Consider the following 20,868-nt stretch of genomic DNA (forward strand, 5'->3'; position numbering starts at 1 on the left):
ATTTCAGAATTTGCAGATGACACAAAATATAGAAGCACTGTGTGGAAGAAAGCGAATGACTTCAAGAGGACATAGACAAGCTGGTGTCATGGGCAGACACATGACAGATGAAATTTAATGCAGAGAACTGATATATTTTGGTAGGAAGAATGAGGTAGAGCATTATAAAATAAAGGACACATTTCTAAAGGTGGTGCAGGATCTGAGGAACTTTGGATATGTCTGCACAAATCGTTGAAGGTGGCAGGCAGGTTGAGAAAGCAGTTAAAAAAGCATATAGAATGTTGAGCATTATAAATAGAAACATAGAGTACAAACAAAGAAGTTGTGATGAACCTTTATAAAGCTCTGGTTCAGTGTCAGCTGAAGTATTGTATCCAGTTCTGGGAACCACACTTCAGGAAGGACGTGAAGGCTTTTGAGAGTTTGCAGAAAAGATTTGTGAGGATGGTTTCGGGGAATGAGGGGCTTTCACTGACAAGGATAGATTGGAGAAGTTCATGTTGTTCTTGTTAGTGAAGAGAAGGCTGAGAGGAGATTTGATACAAGTGTTCAAAATCATGAGTAGTCTGGACCGAGGAGAAAGGGGGAAACCACACTCATTGATGGATGGGTCTAGAACCAGAGGACACTGATTTAAAGTGAGTAGCAAAAGAACCAAAAGTGATATAAGGAAAAACATTTCTATGCAGCTAGTGGTTAGAATCTGGAATACACAGCCTGAGAGTGTGGTGGAGGCAGATTCAATCATGGCTTTCAAAGGGAATTTGCTAAATACTTGAAGGGGGAAAAATAATTGCAGGGCTAAGGAAAAAGGAGGGGATTGGGATTAGCTGAGAGAGCTGGCACAGACACAGACAAATGGCCTCCGCCTGTGTTGTAACCATTCTCTGATTCCATGAAAAAGTAAGCAAGTCTTGCTACAACTGTACAGTGCATTGGTGAGACCACACATAAGAGTGCTGTGTACAGGTTTGGTCTCCTTACTTAAGGAGGGTGTCATGAAGAGATTAATTTCCATAATGTTATTGGAAATTATTTTTTAAAATAGATTTTAGCGGTGTCTGCGTCCATGTGTGTATATATGTGTGTGCCTTAACTGGATTAAAGCCAGCTGGCATAGAGGCTTTTATTTATAGAAAGAAGTAGGTTTGAAATGGTAATTAGATAAACATGGGGAAGTTTAGAAACAAAGGTGTCAAGGGGGCAATTTGAATTTTTAAATAAACCATTCAAAAGAATGGGTGAAATCTTGCACCTAGCTAGAAGATGCCAAGCAATGTGTTTATTTTTTCAGCTTACTAATGAAATTGGTGGAATGAAAGGATATTATTGTTAGAAGATGTAATGTTTAAAGCCTAGTGATACAATGAAAAATTTACATTCAAAAGGAAAAGCTAGGTTTAAACATAAAGGAGTTTGTGTATGTAAGGCAGAGGCATTTAAGATCTAACCAGCCTGTATGCCTCCAACTGTGTCTGCAAGGAACCAACTTGCAAGGAACCTCATTTTGAATTTGTACGGTCACATGTGCTTTGCCTGGGGTCTCTTTTAAATATATGAGTTTTACTGTTGCCTTAACAGGGGTGTTACTGAGAGTCAGATTAATTAGGGAATTTTAATAGTTATTACAGTAGTAATTTTGTAGACATATGTATGGGCTTACAATTTTTCTTGTATTACTAAATGTTTAATTTAGTTTTATAAAAACCTCTTGCGACTCAGTGGTCTTATTACTACTGAATTCAAAGCCTGCATCTCGAAACATACAAATTGCAAAAATGGGTTATGACGGTTGTTTCAAGTTTCCCTCTGAGATTTGAGCAACTCAACTTTTACCATCAGCTGTGTCATAATAGAGGGAAATACTTGCACTGGAGGCAATTTAGAGAAGGTTTCACTAGGTTGATACTTGGGAAGGAGTTGTCTTATGAGGAAAGGTTAAGCCTATATTCATTGGGGTTTAGAAGAATGAGCAGGGATCTTATTGAAACATATAAGGTTCTGAGAGGGCTTGAAGTGTAAATGCTGACAGGATGTTTCCCCTCATGGAAGAATCTAGAACTAGGGGTACAGTTTAAAAAATAAGGGGTCTCCCATTTAAGATGGAGATGAGGAAGAATTTCTTCTCTCAGAGAATTATTTGTCTTTGTAATTCTCTTCCAGGGAGCAGCAGAGGCTGGGTCATTGAGTAAATTCAAGGCTGAGCTAGACAGATTTTTGATCTATAAGGGGGTCAAGGGTTATGGGGACAGGCAGTAAAGTGGAATTAAGGTCCCAATCAGATCAGCCATGATCTTACTGAATGGTGGAGCATGCTCAATGGGCCAAATTGCCTTAACCTGCTCCTATTTCTTATGGATTGCCAAGGCCAGTCAGGCAGACCCCAGCAGATTGTTGAGGGCAGGGGGGGTTGCTATTTCAACCGAGTGCCCAATTAGGATGCTGCCCATTCCTGAGCCCTTAGGGAGGCCGCCAGGGTCCACCAGGTAACCTCCTCACACAACAAATGGCCCACCTGCCGCTGTTAAAATGCCAGCGGCAGTGGGGTGAGGTGTTTACTTGCCCACTTAACTGGCACAATTGGCCTCTGTGTAAGAGGGTCATTCTCCCCGCCATTGGCAAAATGACATGGCATCTGAAAGGCAACAGGCACTCCATCCCTGCCCTCTCGACATTTTATGGGGCTCCCCCACCTCCCAGCCCATCTCTAAAGGGCTGTTAAAAGCCAGCCCAGAGGCTCACACACAATACACATACTCACACACTCATATACAACCTCTCAAACACAGCCTCATACTCACCCCACACACTCACACACTCCACATACTCTCAAAACCACATACATGCTCACACACACACACACACACACACACACACACAGACAAACAGAATTTTACCCTGCCTGAAAGAGTGGGATAGGAGAAGTGCTCATTCAGAAGCACAGTGTCATGACGTTGGTTCTGTATTTATGAGCAGTTGGAAAGATGGAGGGCAGAGTTGCAGCAGGGCATCAACTTTGCTTGTTTAGAAGGGAATTAAGATTAATTTTCATGCAACTGAATGTAATTTTATGGGGCATTTTGTATTTAACAAACTGTGCACAGGGATCATGGGAATTCAGTTCTCCGACCAGTTAAAGGCGACAGCAACAAGGCGAGGCCTCAGCACCGCCTATGGAAACCAACCGTTGTTCAAGTCTCCAAGGGGAAGAGTGGGAAATAAAGGCCATTGCTAGTTAGCAATAGGAGGCCTCTAAGGGGAGCTGCATCAGGTCGTGGATGATCTGGAAGGGATTTGAATGGGTAGTAGTAGATATTCAAAAGGGGAAGCTTCCAAGGGAGGTCGAATGCAAGGCTGGCGCAAATAATGGGGGGAGACCAACTGGCATGGGATTGATCCACCCAGTCTTCATGGCTCCCTGTGCTAAGGAGGAAGATCACATGGGCCACAGCAGCAACAGCAGTAGCAGCAAGAGGGCCAGCCTCCAGATGGGCACAAAAGAACATAAGAAATAGCAGCAGTGGAAGACCATACAGCCCATTGAGTTTGCTTTGCGTTTCAATATGATCATGGTTTAACTCCACTTCCCTACCCACTCCCCTTACTCCTTGATTCCCCGAGAAACCAAAAATCTATCTCAGCCTTATATTTATTCATTGATGGAGCATCCACAACCATCTGGGAAATCCAAAGATTTGTAGCCCTTTGAGTGAAGTGATTTCTCTTCACCTCAGTCCTAAATGATTATCTCCTTATCCTGAGACTGTGGCCCTCTTGTTCTAGATTCCCCAGCCAGGGGAAACAATGTCTCAGTATCTACCCTTTCAAACCCCTTCAGGATCTTGAATATTTCAGTGAGATCACCTCTCATTCTTCTAAACTCCAGAGAATATAGACCCAATTTACTCAGTCTCTCTTCGTAGGACAACCTTCTCATCCCAGGGACCAATCTGGTGAACCTTCCCTGTGCTGTCTCCAATGCCAGCATGTCCTTCCTTAAATATGGAGACCAAAATTGCACACAGTATTCCAGGTGTGGTCTCACCAAGGCCCTGTAGAATTGTAGCAAGATTTCCTTATTCTTGTACTTCAATCCCCTTGCAATAAAGGCCAACATGCTATTTGCTTTCCTAATTGCTTGCTGCACCTGCATGCTAACTTTTTACGTTCCTTGTACGAATACACTGTATGCTTTGGTTCTTCATTATCCATGATACTCCATCAGGTGCTGGTATATTCAATCAGCCCCTCAGCTCCACCTTTGATGCCTTGGTCCCCATTGAAAGCTTTACTTTCTTCCATTGTTCTCCCTGGTATGGCTTCCTCAAGGCCAAGGGGTACAAACTTAAATCTATCTGGAACACAAGTGATTTAACAATCAATTGCCAGATCAGTTTGGACCACATCAAGCCCAACAGCTCTTACTTTTTTCTGCCCAAACCATTTTCCATTCCAGGATCATCCTCAAATGCAGAGATAATACCTGGCTTCTTTTTTCCACTATGAATTGTCTTTACAAATCCTTCTTCCCTTCCTTCTTGATTCTAACCCCCTTCAACAACAAGTTCAAGGAGCTCATGGACTTCTTTGTCACTAAGATTGAGACTATCCATTCTCCAACATATCTCCCCCTTCCTCTTACACCAAACCAAACTTACCGCAAGGTTCTTTCTGGCCATAGGTCTGATTTGAACATCTTTCACTTGCTTCTCTCCAATCTCCTTTTACACATTTTCCAAGCTCATCTTGTCCATGAGACCCACTCCATATTCTCTGGACCTCATTCTCACTGAATTGTAGATCACACAACTTCCTTTTCTGGTCCCCTGTTAAATAACATTTTAAACCCTTCTCCTCGGGTACTGTCCCCCTCCCTTCCAAAACTGGTGCCATCACCCCTCTCCTTAAAAAAACACCATTTGATCTTCTGTCTATTCAAACTTCCCCTCCATTGTGAAGACTGTCTCCTTCCACCTCCAAAATGTTGCCTATCTGCATCCCTGTCTCAGCAAACCCATTGCTGACATCCTAATTCAAGCCACTGTTACCTCTAAACTATTCCCATAATCTCCAGATGGCCTCCCATTCTCATCCTCCATAAATTCAACTCATTGCAAATTCAGTACTCAGTATCCTAACTTGCAATGTTCCCCTTACACTGTGCTTTTTGAATTACATTGGCTCCCAGTTCTCCATTGCCTCCAATTTTAAATTCCCATCTTCATGTTCAAATCTCTTTACGACCTCACCCCTCCCTATTTCCTCCTGTAAATCTCTTCCATCCCTACTACCCTCTTGAAACTTTTCCTTCCTCCAACTTTGTGCATTCCTCATTCCCTTCACCACACCATTGGTGACCATGCCTTCGTTAGGCATCTTTTTGTTGTCCAGGCCCTAAGCTCTGGAGTTCCCTGTCTAATGTTTTCTATCTCTCTCCTCCTTTAAGTCCCTCCTTAAAACTGATCTCTGATCAACTTTTTTGTCAACCCCATTTAATAGCTCTTTCTTGACTATACTCCTGTGAAGCTCCTTGGGACACTTTGCTATGTTAAACATGCTCTATAAATATAAGTTGTTGTTGTTAATCACATTTCTTTTTTTAATCCCTTTTCACCTTGAGCAGAGATGTTACATTGGCAACTCTCTAGTTCTTTGGCAGAACTTCTATATTCAAGGTTGTTTGAAAGATTGACATTTAGGTCCTCTGTTTTTTTCAATGATTTCCTTCAGCATTCTAGGATACATGTTATTAGGGATGGGTGCTCTACCACTATAGATTCCATCAAATGTTTCTATATTTGTTTCTTATTTATAAGTATCCTACCTAATTCATTCACTATCAAGGTGTCAGCCTTGGCTCAGTTGGTAGCACTTATGCCTCTGAGTCGGAAGGTCATGAGTTCAAGTCCCACTTGAAATACTTGAGCCCATAATCGAGGCTCATGCTTCCAGAGCTGTACAGAGGGAATGCTGCTCTGTTGATGGTGTCATCTTTCAGATGAGACGTTAAACTGCACTCTTTGAAGAAGAGCAGGGGATTTCTCTTCATTGTCCCTATCAACATTGCTAAAAACAAAGTATTGCATTGTTGTTGGTGGGAAATTGCTGTGCGCTAATTGGTTGTTGTTTTTCCTGTATCAGTAGTTCTCAAACCTTTTTGGTTGAAAACCCCTCTTCACAACACACCCCCATCAAAATTATAATACTATAGAATACTCATAATACAAAATTGCTGCATGTAAAGATTGTTTTAATAATGATTTTAAAGTAATTACTTAAGAGCACCAATTTGAGAACTATTTTACTGAAGTAGACAGTAATGCGACAGACAAAACAAATCAGATAAAGGATAAGTGTGACTCAACTAACCTTCTAGTGCATGCTAATTGAACAGCTTTTAATGTGTTTAAAGATTGTCTGTTAATTGTAGAGGTAACTAATCATATTACAGATCACATACAATACAAAAAGCTATTGGTCAAATCATTATTAAAAGCACTCTCATCCTATTAAGATATTTAACAGGATAAATGCAGCTTACTATTTTAATTAAAACTCAAGAATGCCAAATTTCAAACAATCACAACAATCCACATCAGAGTAGTGAAGGGAGCCAACCAGCCAACTCTGACCAGCTGAGCCATTGCCACGGAGAAAGCAACAGGGAACCACAAGCACCCAGGCAACCCAAAAAAGGTGCAAGGCCTGAACACACTCTCCATACCCACAGAGAAAAGGCCTCCATGCACGAATGCACGTTGCCTCCAGCAAGCGCAAACAAGCCATGCCACGAGCCCGACCGACCATCCCAAACTGGCTGTCAGTGCAGCTACCAGTGCACCTAGGAGAACGCAGCAAGCAACGCCTAACCTCGGAACCACACCCAACAGCAGACGCACCATCCTAGGTCCCACAAGCAAGAGCCAGCCGAACGTGGTCTGCACTCCACCCACCATGAACAACTGAAGGAACACATTGCCCAACCTATGCCCACGAATGGGATGCACGGCCCACACACACTGGAGAAGTGTGCAGAGGGGAGGGGTAACAAACTGCTGTGTAATGAAAGGCCTAACAATATATGGCTCAACTATCTGTAAAAGCCTGAGTGACAGTGTCAGTGAAGACTACAACTCTCTAGGGAGGTCAGCACCAATTTAGAGCCATGCTGCAGAATAAGCTGAGACCCATCCGGTTTGGTGGGCACACAATGCCACTGGCCTTGAAGATCAGCAGTGCTGGAGAAAGAGGATGTCCCAGAGGATTCAAGGACAGAATCAATTTGGCTAGAGCTAAGGAACAAAAAGGGTGTATATACATTGCTCGGTGTAGTCTATAGACCGCCAACTAGTGAGAAAGATGTAGGAGAACAAACCTGCAGGGAAATTACAGAGAGTTGCAAGCTTTGTAGGGTAGTTATTATGAAGGACTTTAATTACCCGAATGTAGACTGGGACAATGGTAGTGTAAAGGGTGGAGAGGGGCAAAAGTTCCTAGATTGTGTTCAAGAAAATTTTCTACAGCAGTATGTGTCCAATCCAGCAAGAAAAGACACACTGTTGGACCTGGTTCTTGGAAATGAGGTGGACCAAGTAGATCAAGTGTCAGTGGGGGAGCATTTAGGAGACAGTGATCATTATATTGTACTTTAGGATGATGATAGAAAAGGACGATAGGCAATCCAGAGCAAGAATAATTAACTGGACGAGAGCTGACTTCGATGGGGCAAGAACAGAGCTAGGCCAGATAGACTAGAATGAAAGATTGGTGGGAAAAACTGTAGCTGAACAATGGGCTACCTTAAAAAAAAAATGGTTCGGGTACAGTCAAGGTATATTCCATCGAAAGGGAAAGGTAGGGCAAACAAATCCAGAGTTCCCTGGATGAAGAAGGAGATAGGAATTAAAATAAAGAAGAAAAAGTACGATTATCGAAGGTGTCAGATAGAAAACTACAATTGAGAGCCAAGAGAAATACAGAAGGTTCAAAGGGGAGGTGAAAAAGTATATTAGAGAAGTGAAGAGGGATTATGAGAAAAGACTGGCAGCCAACATAAAGGGGAATCCCAAAGTCTTCTATGGGCATATAAATAGTAAAAGGGTGGTAAAAGGAGGAGTAGGGCCGATTAGGGACCTAAAACGGAATTTACATATGGACGAAGGGGCCATGGCTGAGGTATTAAATGAATATTTTGCATCTGTCTTTACCAAGGAGGTACATGCTACCCAGGCCATGGTGACAGATGGGGAAACTCTGTCACTAGAAGGGTTCAAAATTGATAAAGAGGGAGTGTTGAATAGAAGGCCGGTATTTAAAGTTGGCAAGGCACTGGGACCAGACAAGATGCATCCATGGATGTTGAAGGAAGTGAGAGCAGAAATTGTAGGGGCATTGGCCATAATTTTTCAGTCTTCCCTAGACTCAGGGGAGGTGCCAGTCAACTGGAGAATTGCAAACATTATGCCCTTGGTCCAAAATGGTTGCAAGGATAAGCCCAGCAATTGCAGACCAGTCAGTTTAACTTCAATGGTAGGCAAGATTCTAGAAACAATTATTTGGAATAGAATTAGTAGTTACATGGAAAAATATGGGTTGATAAGGAAGAGGCAGCATGGACTTCAAAAGGGGAAATCGTGCTTAACTAACTTGGAGTTTTTTGAAGAGGTAACAAAAAAGGTCAATGAGGGTAATGCTGTTGATGTGGTGTACATGGACTTTCAACAGGCATTTGATACAGTGCCACACAACAGACTTGTGAGAAAAGCAACGTGGATACAAAATTGGCCAAAAAATAAGAAGCAGAGAGTAATGGTCAATGGATATTTTTCGGGCTGGAGGAAGGTTTGTAGTGGAGTTCCCCAGGGGTCGGTATTGGGACCCTTGCTTTTCCTGATATGAATGATCTAGATTTTGGTGTGCAGGGACAATTTCAAAGTTCGCAGATGATACGAAGCTTGAGAGTGTTATAAACTGCAGGAGGACAGTGTAGAACTTCAAAAGGACATAGACAAGTTGATGGAATGGGCAGATAGGTAGCAGATGAAGTTGAATTTGGAGAAGTGTGAGGTGGTGCATTCTGGTAGGAAGAACATGGACAGACAATATAAAATAAGGGGTGAAATTTTGAAGTGGATGCAGGAGCAGAAAGACCTGAGTGTATATGTGCATAGATCATTGAAAGTGGCAGGACAAATGGAGAGAGCAGTTAATAAAGCATATAGAATCCTGGGCTTTATTAATAGGGGCATAGAATACAAGAGCAAAGAGGTTATGCTGAATTTATAAAATATTCGTTAGACCTCAGCTGGAGTACTGTGTACAGTCTGGGCACCACATTATAGGAAGGATGTGAATCCATTGGAGAGCGTGCAGAGAGGTTTACAAGAATGGTCCCAGGGATGAGAAACTTCAGTTATGAAGACAGATTGGAGAGGTTGGGACTGTTCTCCTTGGAGAGAAAAAAAGCTGAGGAGATTTGATAGAGATGTTCAAAATCATGAGGGATCTGGACAGAGTAGATAGGGAGAAGCTGTTCCCACTCGTAAAAAGATCAAGAACGAGAGGATACAGGTTTGAAGTGATTTGCAAAAGAAGCAAATATGAAGTGAGAAAAAACTTTTTCACACAACCAGTGGTTCAGGTTTGGAATGCACTACCTGGAAGTGTGGTGGAGGTAGGTTCAATCGAGGCATTCAAGAGGGCATTAAATGATTATTTGAATAGGAACAATGGGCAGGGTTATGGGAAAAGGCAGGGCAATGGCACTAGGTCATAACGCTCATTTGGAGAGCCAGGGCAGACATGATGGGCCAAATGGCCTCCTTCTGTGCCGTTAAAATTCTGTGATTCTGTAATGAGAACATGATTGATCACCACTCTTCCTCTGATGAGGAGGTTGTGGAGGAGGCTGCTGAGCAGGCAAGACAAGGTGAGGAATCCCTTACACTAGAGGCGAGGGGAATTAAGAATGCAGCAGGGAGGCTCAGGACAATTTCATACACACCAGCTTCCTGTAAACCTAACACCCTCTCAGTAACAGTGCAATGTTGACCTATTATCGTCTCTTCATCTCACACCCCAGCACCCAGACTCACAGTGTTCACAATGCGCAGGAGCTGACCAAACATGACCTACCCCTACACTAGCAGCCCACTGAGGGAGCAAGGCTGTAGGTGACATCTGATAAGGCAGCAAGAAATCCATGGACGACTAAAAACAGGACCTGTGACATGTATATTGGCACTACTCCAACAGGGCTAAACACCTGCGAACCCCCAAGTGTGTCCAGGTGCTCTTCTTAACATATTTATGAGCGCTCCTACAAGGTACGATCCCTGTGCTTGCTGCTAGAGTGGATGAAGGCTGCTGATCACGATGCCGTGGCCTGGGATGACCTTGGCAGCCATCCTCCGGCTGCCTCAAGGTTGTCGGCACGCTAAGGGACACTTACACAGTTGCACTTCCTCTGTCGTTGTGGCTACTGGAGCTGGGGTCACAAGCAGAGAGGCTGAGGAGCTGCTGTCTACACTCGCAGTAGCCTGGGGGATCCCCCAGAAATGGGAGGCAGCCACACCACCTCCTTTGCGAGGTGCCCTCATACTTCTCTGCTGATCAGGGTCAACCTGAGAAGAACAAAGATCTGGTGGAGACTTCAGGCGCCATGTCTCCTTTCACCTTGCTACTGCTGCATTGAGTTTGTGGCCAAAGCGACAGTATGTAGGGTGTGATGCACCTCAGGTACCCACTGAGTGGTCTGCTGCATCTGGCCATGAGGTGGTCAACCCTAAAGGAAGCCAGGGGCACACATGCCTGAAACATGACAACACTCACAGCCTGGATGAACTGCTTCAATATCTGTGCATGACTACGCAAAGCTTCACCAAATTCTTCTGTAGTATAAGGGTGTTCGGGCAGTGCAAGGGTTAATGTGGGACTGGAGAACGGTATCTCACACGGTATGATGTGGAGAGTCACATGATAGTAGACTGTGTGTGGTGAAGCCTGGAAGGAGCCAGGCTGGAGACAACACCCATACAGGGCTACACCTCGGAGATGTATATAGTTATGGGTTACCAATAAACAGTTATTTTCAACCATCAAGCTTTCAGACCTCTTTGAGAGACACCAAAAAACCATACAAAGGTTTGCTCACCTCTCACCGCAGCTCCAGCAGGTTCTGTGTTGTTGACACCAGAGGGCCATCGTCAACCTGGGGCTCAGCACGGGCCTGACCTTCCACGGTTCTGCCACTGTCGGTAGCCTCGGCTGTCACAGCCTCCGTCAGCTACTTGGGCATATCTGTGACGAGCTGTGACAAGATATTGTGACCCGCAATCTAATCACAGACATGAAAGTATCTGCGCTGGTAGCGGGAGCAGAGGAATGATATGATGTTATATCCATTGAGGATCCCTTCTCCTCAGGGATGAACTGCAGGCCCCCGGTCTCTGCAGATTATTTTCCTTCTGGAGTGCCAAGACCTGAATGAGAGAACACAAACATTTAGGGATTAAGTGCTTCATATCTCCTCATCCTAACCATGTGCGGAGCTCCATATGTCCAGTGGTGAACACATGAGCACTACACCTCACTCTCTTGGGATCACATTCCTGTCTCGCCATCTGTATTCTCATTGCTGCCCTGCAAGACAGGGCCTCCCCCTCTGCCAGCATCAGAGAACAAATATCAGAAATGCCTCCACTAGCCTTTGCCTGCTCCTTGTTGTTGTGAGCTCACTTCTCCTGCAAGCAGGAGGAACACTGTTAGTTTTTCCACAAAGACTAACACACACTTACGCTGGTAACAGTCCTTTGGGATATGGTGAGGGCTCTGGAATGCAACCTGCAAACATCTGCTCTCCAGGGACATGGAGGAGACAAGCAAAAACAGATGGCTGCCTCTTTTCAAGATGCAGCCATGCAATAGAAAGCATCTGCTGCTGCTGCTCCCACTTGCCACCATCTGGGTGCTCAATCTCTCCCCATGTAGCGCACCATCCACAGTGCCATATGCAAGTCCCAAAGAGTAGAGCAGTATCTAGGACATACTCTGGTGAGCGAAGGAGTAATAGATCCATTTGAGGCACCGCATCCAGGATCATGGGCAGGAGATTGGCAGGGATGGTGATCCCACAGCTGCTGACCTCCTCTGCAATCTCTGTCCAGGTTTGCTTGGTCAGATGGGAGGGTTGCTTTTTGCTGTCCCTTGGGAAGAGGACCTCCTGCCTTTCCCTTGCAGCCTGGAGGAGGACCTGCAGGGAGGTATAGCTGAATCATAGGGCCGCTTGGGGTCTTCCCTCTGCCATGGTGGTACCAGTCTCTGGTGAGCTCCTTGAGTTCTCAGTTGAGCCTCTAGGGTTCTTCAGGTGTTTTGGCTTCAGCCACAGTGCTGGAAGGGTGCAAACTGGAGACAAAGGGTTCTTCAAGACTGCTGCTGCGACAATCAGAATCAACAGGGCAGGATTGAATGAAGGGCTGGCAGGCCTTTAAAAATTGTGCCAGCCTCTCTGTCAGGTGATGCAAGATCGGCGCCTCACGGCCATTGGACGTGCCCAGTACCTCCAGGCCATTAATTGGCCACCCACCACGTGGTCGCGATCAGCTGGCTACATTTCTCTCGTGCAGCACACACTTTCAGTGCCGCCACTGAGACCCAGGCTATGTGCACAAAAGTCAGCCCAGACACACAATAACACAACCTCACACTGATACATGCCCCTTGCACTCACACACCCAGTCTAACACTCAGACTCCTACACCACCTGCCCTGATACTCACACATATACCCACACACTAACAAACTCATATACATCCCTCACATATACCCACTCACATCCACACCCAGAGACTAATAGGCACCGTACATACTGGGACAATCACACACTTAAACACCCCAGGCATTCACAAACAAACCTCGTACCCACAAAGTCATATGCACCCTCACATTCACACACACACACACCCACACTCCACATGTACTGCACTCAAACATACCCGACACATTCACACATAGCCCCACACACTCATTCACTCACACACGTCCTCATGCATTCACACCCATTTCATACCCACGCATTCTTACACATCCTGCATTCAAACAGATGCACCATCACACACCCTTACTCTTACCATTGAGATACGCTCCGTCACACTCACACCCCTCACATGTACGTGTGCACTCTCATATTTGCATACTCATATGCATCACAAATATTCACTCACAGACATACCCCTCACAGTCACACATACCCTAGCCACACTCACATACAAACACACACCCAACATGCTGTGCACAGTTGATGTACATACACCACGTGGACTGCAATGATTCAAGAAGGAAGTGCACCAACACCTTCTCAAGGGCAGTAACGAATGGGGAATAAATGCGGGCCTTGCCAGTGATGCTCACGTCTCAAGAACAAATTTAAAAAACACTTAAACACATACCCTCATAGTCACAGACACCACACACACTTACAAACACCTACTTTAACATGGAAACACTCATACATACTGTTATGTTCTACTATGGGGTCGCTTTGCTCGTGAACCGGTTGTACAATTAGCTGCCGGTAGGTGAGTCGATTACAATATACTGCAGATGCAGAAACCAATATGAAATGAAGCACATGCTATTTATTTACAAAGACAACAGAGCACTAACATGATGTGTGCTTCTCCAAACAGGCTCTACTCTCGACTAACATTAACATTGTAGCCCAAGCTAAACAGCTATTGGCTCATACAGTCAAATGGTCAATTTGCTCCCATTCTCTTAAAGGTGTATTGCACTTCAGGTTACCACATCCCTCCCCCTTTAATTGAAAGTACAATTTACAATATATTAACTATTTACATAAATAAACTATTTACAAATTCAGGCTCTCTGGAGGCTTTTTCAAACGTGTCGACTGTCATAGTTCTACGACTTCAGATGGTTTATTTGAGGCCTCCCTCTTACGAATTTTCTGTCCACTCAGCTCCCCTGTAGGAACCTGTAAGTTTGCCTCTTCAACTCTATCAGGCTCAACAGATCTTACAAATACTTCCAAAGTATGAGGAGTTCCTTCTACCTGTGGTGTAGACTCCAACGGGAATACTTGGCACAACTTTTCTTGTGGATCTGTTTCCCTTTTTCTGAGGTGATCTAGATGTCCTCTGATTATCTGACCTTTGACTTGTAGTCCCCGCATGTTCGCACACTCTAGTCAGGCTTTAGTACTGGAACTATGGGCGCTGCCCATTCGGAAAATTGTACAGGTTGTAAGACTCCCAAGCTTTCCAGCCTGTCTGATACAATATCCACTTTTTCTCATAATGTATATGGGACTGGCCTCACCTTGAAGTATCTGGGGGTTGCCCCAGGGTCCACATGGATTTTAGCTTGCAGCCCCTGAATCTTCCTGAGCTCTTCCCTGAACACAGGGGCATATTTCTGTAATAATTCTTGCAGATCTTTCATTCTGAGTTGAAAAATCCCAGTCCACTCCAACTTTAATTTCTTAAGCCAGTTCCGACCAAGTAGAGTTGGACCCTCCCCTGCAGGGGTATGTTAGCAGACTGGCTTCCGTACTTTACTGGGACCTTGCATATACCTCTTACCTGTACGTCTTCGCCAGTATAATCTTTAATTTAGCATCTGAATTTTCCAGTTTCAGTGAGTGGCCTCCTCCATTCAGACATTTAAATGTGTGTTCCCCTATAACTGTCGTGGATGCGCCTGTATCCACCATCATTCAGATGGGTTTTCCGTTGACTTCTATTGACACACAGGTTAGCTTTGTTTTACCCATTTTTAAGTTGCGTATCGGGTAAATATCTGACTCTGTTTCTTCTGGTTCCTCCATTATATAAATTTCTGCATTTTCGTTTGAAATTTTGTCTCAATCTGTCTTTACAATATCACATAATGTGCCTATTGCAATGGCAGTAGAAAAACTCGGTTCTTTTAAATTGTCGTTAGTTTGCAGGCTGTCTGGTTCCATTTCTGCCATTATTAATATGGGTTTTATCCGTTAAACCATTGCTTTTTGCTGGTCTGTTAATGGTGGCTGTTTCCCACCTTTCCGTGGAGCACTGCATTTCCACGCCATTTCTAACCAATGCTTCCCTCCCGACGTGAAGGATGGCGCCATTTTGTGCTCCCTCGATTGCTTCCGAATCCCTGACTGTGCTCTCCATTGTGAGCGCCAACTCCAGTGCCTTGCTGAAGTCTAAATTTGTTTCTGACAACAACCTTTTTTGAATGGCGTCTTCATTAATCCCACATACTAATCAGTTTCTTCACACGTCGTTAATCGACGGCCCAAACTCACAGTGCTCTGTCAATTGTTTTAAGGCTGCTACATAGCAAGCGACTGTCTCTCCGGGGGCACGACAACACAAATTGAATTTTAAACGCTGTATTGTTACCGAGGGTGAAAGTGGCTTTTCACAAGATTCACCAACTCACCAAAGCTGTTGGAATCTGGGACATTGGGTGCAGTTAGACGATGAATTAGACCGTATGTTTTACTGCCACATGTTAATAAGAGGATCGCCCGCCTCTTCTCCTCCCCAGGTATGCCGTTGGCCAAAAAGAAAAACACGAACAGGAGAGACAGCACATCCTGAGTGGGACACAGCCAGAGTGGGTATTCGGAATTTGGGGCAAAGCGGAAATTGAACAGAGCCTGCTGCAGCAGGAGAGGCTACAAGGGAAAGGAATCACTGGTAAGTAGTGGGTAAGGTATTCACTACTTTAATCGCTTATAGTTTAAAGTCTTTTTGTGGTTTACAGTTTGTATATTCTACAATCCGATCAGGAAAGAAGGGCGCTAGAGTAATTGACTTAAAAGGTTTAATTTAAAGGGATAAGTCATGGCAGGAGCACTCAAAGCCGTGGTGTGCTCCTCGTGGGAAGCCGGGGGAATTTCCAGTGCCCGGGACCAGCATGTGTGCAGGACGTGTGTCCAGCTGCAGCTCCTGGAAGCTCGGGTTTCAGAGCTGGAATGGCAGCTGGGGACACTGTGGAGCATCCGCGAATCTGAGAGCATCGTGGATAGCACATTTAGAGAAGTGGTCACACCGCAGCTGAAGGGACTTGAGGAAGGAAGGGAATGGGTGACCATCAGGCAGTCCAAGAGAAACAGGCAGGTAGTTCAGGAGTCCGCTGGGGTCCCGCTCGCAAATTGGTATTCCATTTTGGAGGCTGATGAGGGTGCTGGTTCCTCCAGGGAGTGCGGACAGAGCCAAGCTTCTGGCACCACAAGCAGCCTGTCTGTACAGGAGGGGAGCAAGGGAGAAAGAGCAATAGTAATAGGGGATTCTATAGTCAGGGGAACAGATAATACTACAGTGGCCGTCAATGTGACTCCAGGATGGTATGTTGCCTCCCTGGTGCCAGGGTCCGGGATGTTGCTGAACAGTTGCAGAGCATCCTGAAGGGGGAGGGTGATAAGGCAGAGGTCATGGTACATGTTGGTACCAATGACATAGGTAGATAGAGGGATGAGGTCTTGCATCAAGAATACAGAGAGTTAAGAAGTAGACTAAAAAGCAAGACCTCTCGGGTTGTAATCTCCGGATTACTCCCAGTGCCACGTGCTAGCGAGCTCAGAAATCGAATAGCGCAGATGAATACATGGCATAAGAGTTAGTGCAGGAGGGAGGGTTTTAGATTCCTGGATCACTGGGACCATTTCTGGGGAAGGTGGGACCTGGACAAACAGGACGGTCTACATCTGAACCAGAGCGGGACTAACATCCTTACGGGCAGGTTTTCTAGTGCTGTTGAGAGGAGTTTAAACTAATTTGGCAGGGGGAGGGGACACAGAATGTTAGCAGAATAGGGACACATCATAATACAGTAAAACAATCAAGTCAGAGGGAGTACAGCTGCAATAAGCTTCAAGGGAGTAAAGCAAAGCTGGATGGCCTCTACTTTAATGTCAGGAGTATTACAGGTGAAACGGATGAGTTAAGGGTGAGGATTGACACGTGGAATTATGATATAGCAGCCATCACTGAGACGTGGTTGAGGGAAGGGCAGGATTGGCAGCTCAACATTCCGGGATATAGAATCTTCAGGCGAGACAGGGGAGGGGGTAAAAGAGGAGGAGGCGTTGCATTATTAGTTAAGGAGTCAGTTACTGCAGTAAGGAGAGATGATATCGAATGAAGCTTTGTGAGTACAGCTCAGGAATAAAAAAGGGGCAACCACATTATTAGGTGTTTATTATAGACCCCAGATAGTCAGCGGGAGTTTGAGGAGCAAATATGTGCACAATTTGTGGAGGTGTGCAAAAACAATAATAGGGTAATTATATTAGGTGATTTCAACTTTCCCAACATTAATTGGGATAGACATAGTGTTAAGGGCTTGGATGGAGTGGATTTCTTGAAATGTGTACAGGAGAACTTTTTAGGTCAATATGTAGAGGGTCCAACAAGGGACGGTGCATTGCTGGACCTATTTCTGGGGAATGAAGCCGGACAGGTGGCTGAGGTGGTGGTGGGCGAGCATTTTAGCGATAGCAACCACAACATGGTACAGTTTAAGTTTGTTATGGACAAAGAAATCGATAAGTTACAAAAAAATGTTTAGGATTGGGGGAGGGTGGATTTTAGTAAAATAAGGCAGGATCTGGCCAAGGTAGACTGGGAACAGTTACTTGTGGGGAAATCTACAGAGGAGCAATGGGGAGTGTTCAAAAGGAAATGGGGAGGGTACAGGCTCAACATGTTCCCTCTGGGGTGATAGGTAGGAGTAACAAGCCCAGAGAACCATGGATGATCACAGATATTCAGGTTACGATGAGAAGGAAAAGAGAGACTTTTAGCAGGTACAAGGGAAGCAAATCAGCAGAGGCATTAGTGGAGTACAGAAAGTGCAGGGTGGAGCTTAAGAAAGCAATTAGGAGAGCAAAGAGGGGATATGAGAAAGCTCTGGCTGGTAAAAGTAGGGAAAATCCCAAGATATTCTATAAGTATATCAATGGGAAGAGGATAACCAGGGAAAGAGTAGGGCCCATAAGGGGGCAATCTATGGGTGGAGCCAGAGGACATCACTAGAGTGTTGAATGAATACTTCACATCTGTCTTCACCCAAAAGAATAAGGATGAAGGTATCGAACTCGGGGAGAGAGACTGTGAGATTCTTAAGCAAATTGATATAGGGAGTGACAAGGTATTGGAGGTGTTGGCAGGCTTAAAAGTGGACAAATCTCCAGGTCCGGATGATTTGTGTCTCAGACTGCTGGGGGAGGCAAGGGCGGAGAACACAGGGGCTCTGACCCAAATTTTTAATTCCTCTCTGGCCACGGGAGAGGTGCCAGAGGACTGGAGAACAGCTAATGTGGTTCCGCTATTTAAGAAGGGTTGCAGAGATAAGCCAGGGGACTACAGGCCAGTGAGTCTCACGTCAGTGGTAGGGAAACTATTGGAGAAAATTCTGAAGGAGAGTATCTATCTCCACTTGGAGAGGCTAGGTTTGATCAGGGACAGTCAGCATGGCTTTGTCAGAGGGAGGTCATGCCTAACAAATTTGATTGAATTTTTAGAGGAGGTGACCAGGTGTGTAGATGAGGGTAGTGCAGTTGATGGAGCTTATATGGATTTCAGCAAAGCCTTTGACAAGGTCCCACATGGGAGACTTATAAAGAAGGCAAATGCATATGGAATACAGGGTAATTTGATAAGGTGGATTCAAAATTGGCTTAGTTATAGGAGGCAGAGGGTGATGACAGAAGGATGCTTTAGTGACTGGAAGCCAGTGTCCAGAGGCGTACCAGAGGGATCTGTGCTGGGTCCCCTATTGTTTGTCATGTATATAAACGATACAGATGACTATGTAGGGGGTAGGATTAGTAAGTTTGCGGATGACACAAAGATTGACCGGGTGGTTAACAGTGAGGTTGAGTGTCTTGGGCTACAGGAAGATATAGACGGTCAAATGGGCAGATAAGTGGCAGATGGAATTTAACCCTGAAAAGTGTGAGGTGATACACTTTGGAAGGAGTAATTTGACAAGGAAGTATTCAATGAACGGCATTGCACTAGGAAGTTCTGAGGGACAAAGGGACCTTGGCATGTGTGTCCATAGATCTCTGAAGGCCGAGGGGCACATTAGTGGGGTGGTGAAAAAGGCATATGGGACACTTGCCTTTATCAATCGAGGCATAGATTACAAAAGTAGGGAGGTCATGTTGGAGTTGTATAGAACCTTAGTGAGGCCACAGCTGGAGTAGTGTGTGCAGTTCTGGTTGCCACATTATGGGAAGGATGTGATTGCACTGGACGGGGTGCAGAGGAGATTCACCAGGATGTTGCCTGGGATGAAACACTTAAGTTATGGAGAGGTTCGATAGACTTGGGTTGTTTTTGTTGGAGCAGAGAAGACTGAGGGGCGACCTGATCGAGGTATACAAGATTATGAGGGACATGGACAGGGTGGCTAGGGAGCAGCTGTTCTCCTTAGTTGAAGAGTCAGTCACAAGGGGGCATAAGTTCAAGGTGAGGGGCAGAAGGTTTAGGGGGGATGTGAGAGAAAACCTTCTTACCCAGAGGGTGGTGATGGTCTGGAATGCACTGCATGGGAGGGTGGTAGAGGCGGGTTGCCTCACATCCTTTAAAAAGTACCTGGATGAGCACTTGGCACATCATAACATTCAAGGCTATGGGCCAAGTGCTGGTAAATGGGATTAGGTAGGTAGGTAGGTCAGGTGTTTCTCACTTGTCGGTGCAGACTCGATGGGCCGAAGCGCCTCTTCTGCACTGTGTGATTCTGTGATAATGTGACCAGTTATCGGTGGTCTGATCAAACGGTTTCATACGGCCAATTTATGGCATACTGGTGGGAGCTAACTTCGACGACTATGGTGAGGGCTGTACTTACAATCAGCCTGCAAGGCACGGTTGATTCACTTCAGCTGAGTTTTCATGGCTTTCCTTGGTACTGTTGGCTGGTCGTGTTTTTCCTCGTCGCCAGTTGTTTTATTCTACTATGGGGTCACTTTGCTCGCGAACCGGTTGCACGCTTATCTGTCGGCAGGTGAGTCGATTACAATATACTGCAGATGCAGAGACCAATATGAAATGAAGCACATACTATTTATTTACACAGACAACAGGGCACCTACATCATGTGTGCTTCTCCAAACAGACCCTAACCTAGACTAATATTAACATTGTAGCCTGCATTACACAGTTGTTGGGTCATGTGGTCAATCTGTTCACATTCCCTTAAAGGTGTATTGCACCTCAGATTACCACACATACCCTCACACTTTCACTCCTACAGCCCCTATAACAGGTTTGTGCAACCTTTTCACTCGGGGGGCCACATTTGCATATTTTTCTCAATCAAGGGGCCAATGAGCAAATTTCAGAAAGATAAGGTTTGGCACAACAACAAACTGAATTTCAAAAGTAAAATTGGGTTTTAAGGAAAGAAACAATTTCTAAGCAAAAGTACAGCAATGTCATAGCGATAAATTGTTATTTTTTTAAAAAGAGTAATTAATAAAAATGACCAGAGCATGATACGGTCAGAGTATGTGTGTCCAGCTAACTCCCAGTCTCAGGGTGCTCACTCACTCACCCACACCCACTGTGAGCCGGTACATGTGTATGTGTCAGTGTGTGGTGGTGAGAGTGAGTGAGAAACCTGAGACTAGGCACAAGGCAGTCTCGCACTCGCCCCACCCCCAACACACACATTCTCTCGTATGCGCCCCACCAGACACCCAGTCTCTCGCACTCCCCCCCTCCCCCACATACTCAGTCTCTTGCACTCCCCTCAACAAACACCCAGTCTCTCGCACTCCCCTCCACAAACTCCCAGTCTCTCGCACTCCCCTCCACAAACACCCAGTCTCTCGCACTGCCC

At 45.1% G+C, this 20,868-nt stretch overlaps 1 protein-coding gene across 1 annotated transcript in view; it reads right to left on the reverse strand.

Moving 5' to 3' along the window:
* pou6f2 (POU class 6 homeobox 2) overlaps positions 1–19,955 on the reverse strand; it is an 821,005-nt gene extending 801,050 nt beyond the window's left edge. The window contains exon 1 of the mRNA XM_078540141.1: positions 19,876–19,955. The gene's annotated coding sequence lies outside the window, so the exon portion shown is untranslated. The remainder of the gene's footprint in view (positions 1–19,875) is intronic.
* Between the last annotated feature and the right edge of the window lie 913 nt (positions 19,956–20,868).

This window comes from Cetorhinus maximus, chromosome 4 (assembly GCF_964194155.1).
Source record: "Cetorhinus maximus chromosome 4, sCetMax3.hap1.1, whole genome shotgun sequence".
Lineage (NCBI taxonomy): Eukaryota > Metazoa > Chordata > Chondrichthyes > Lamniformes > Cetorhinidae > Cetorhinus > Cetorhinus maximus.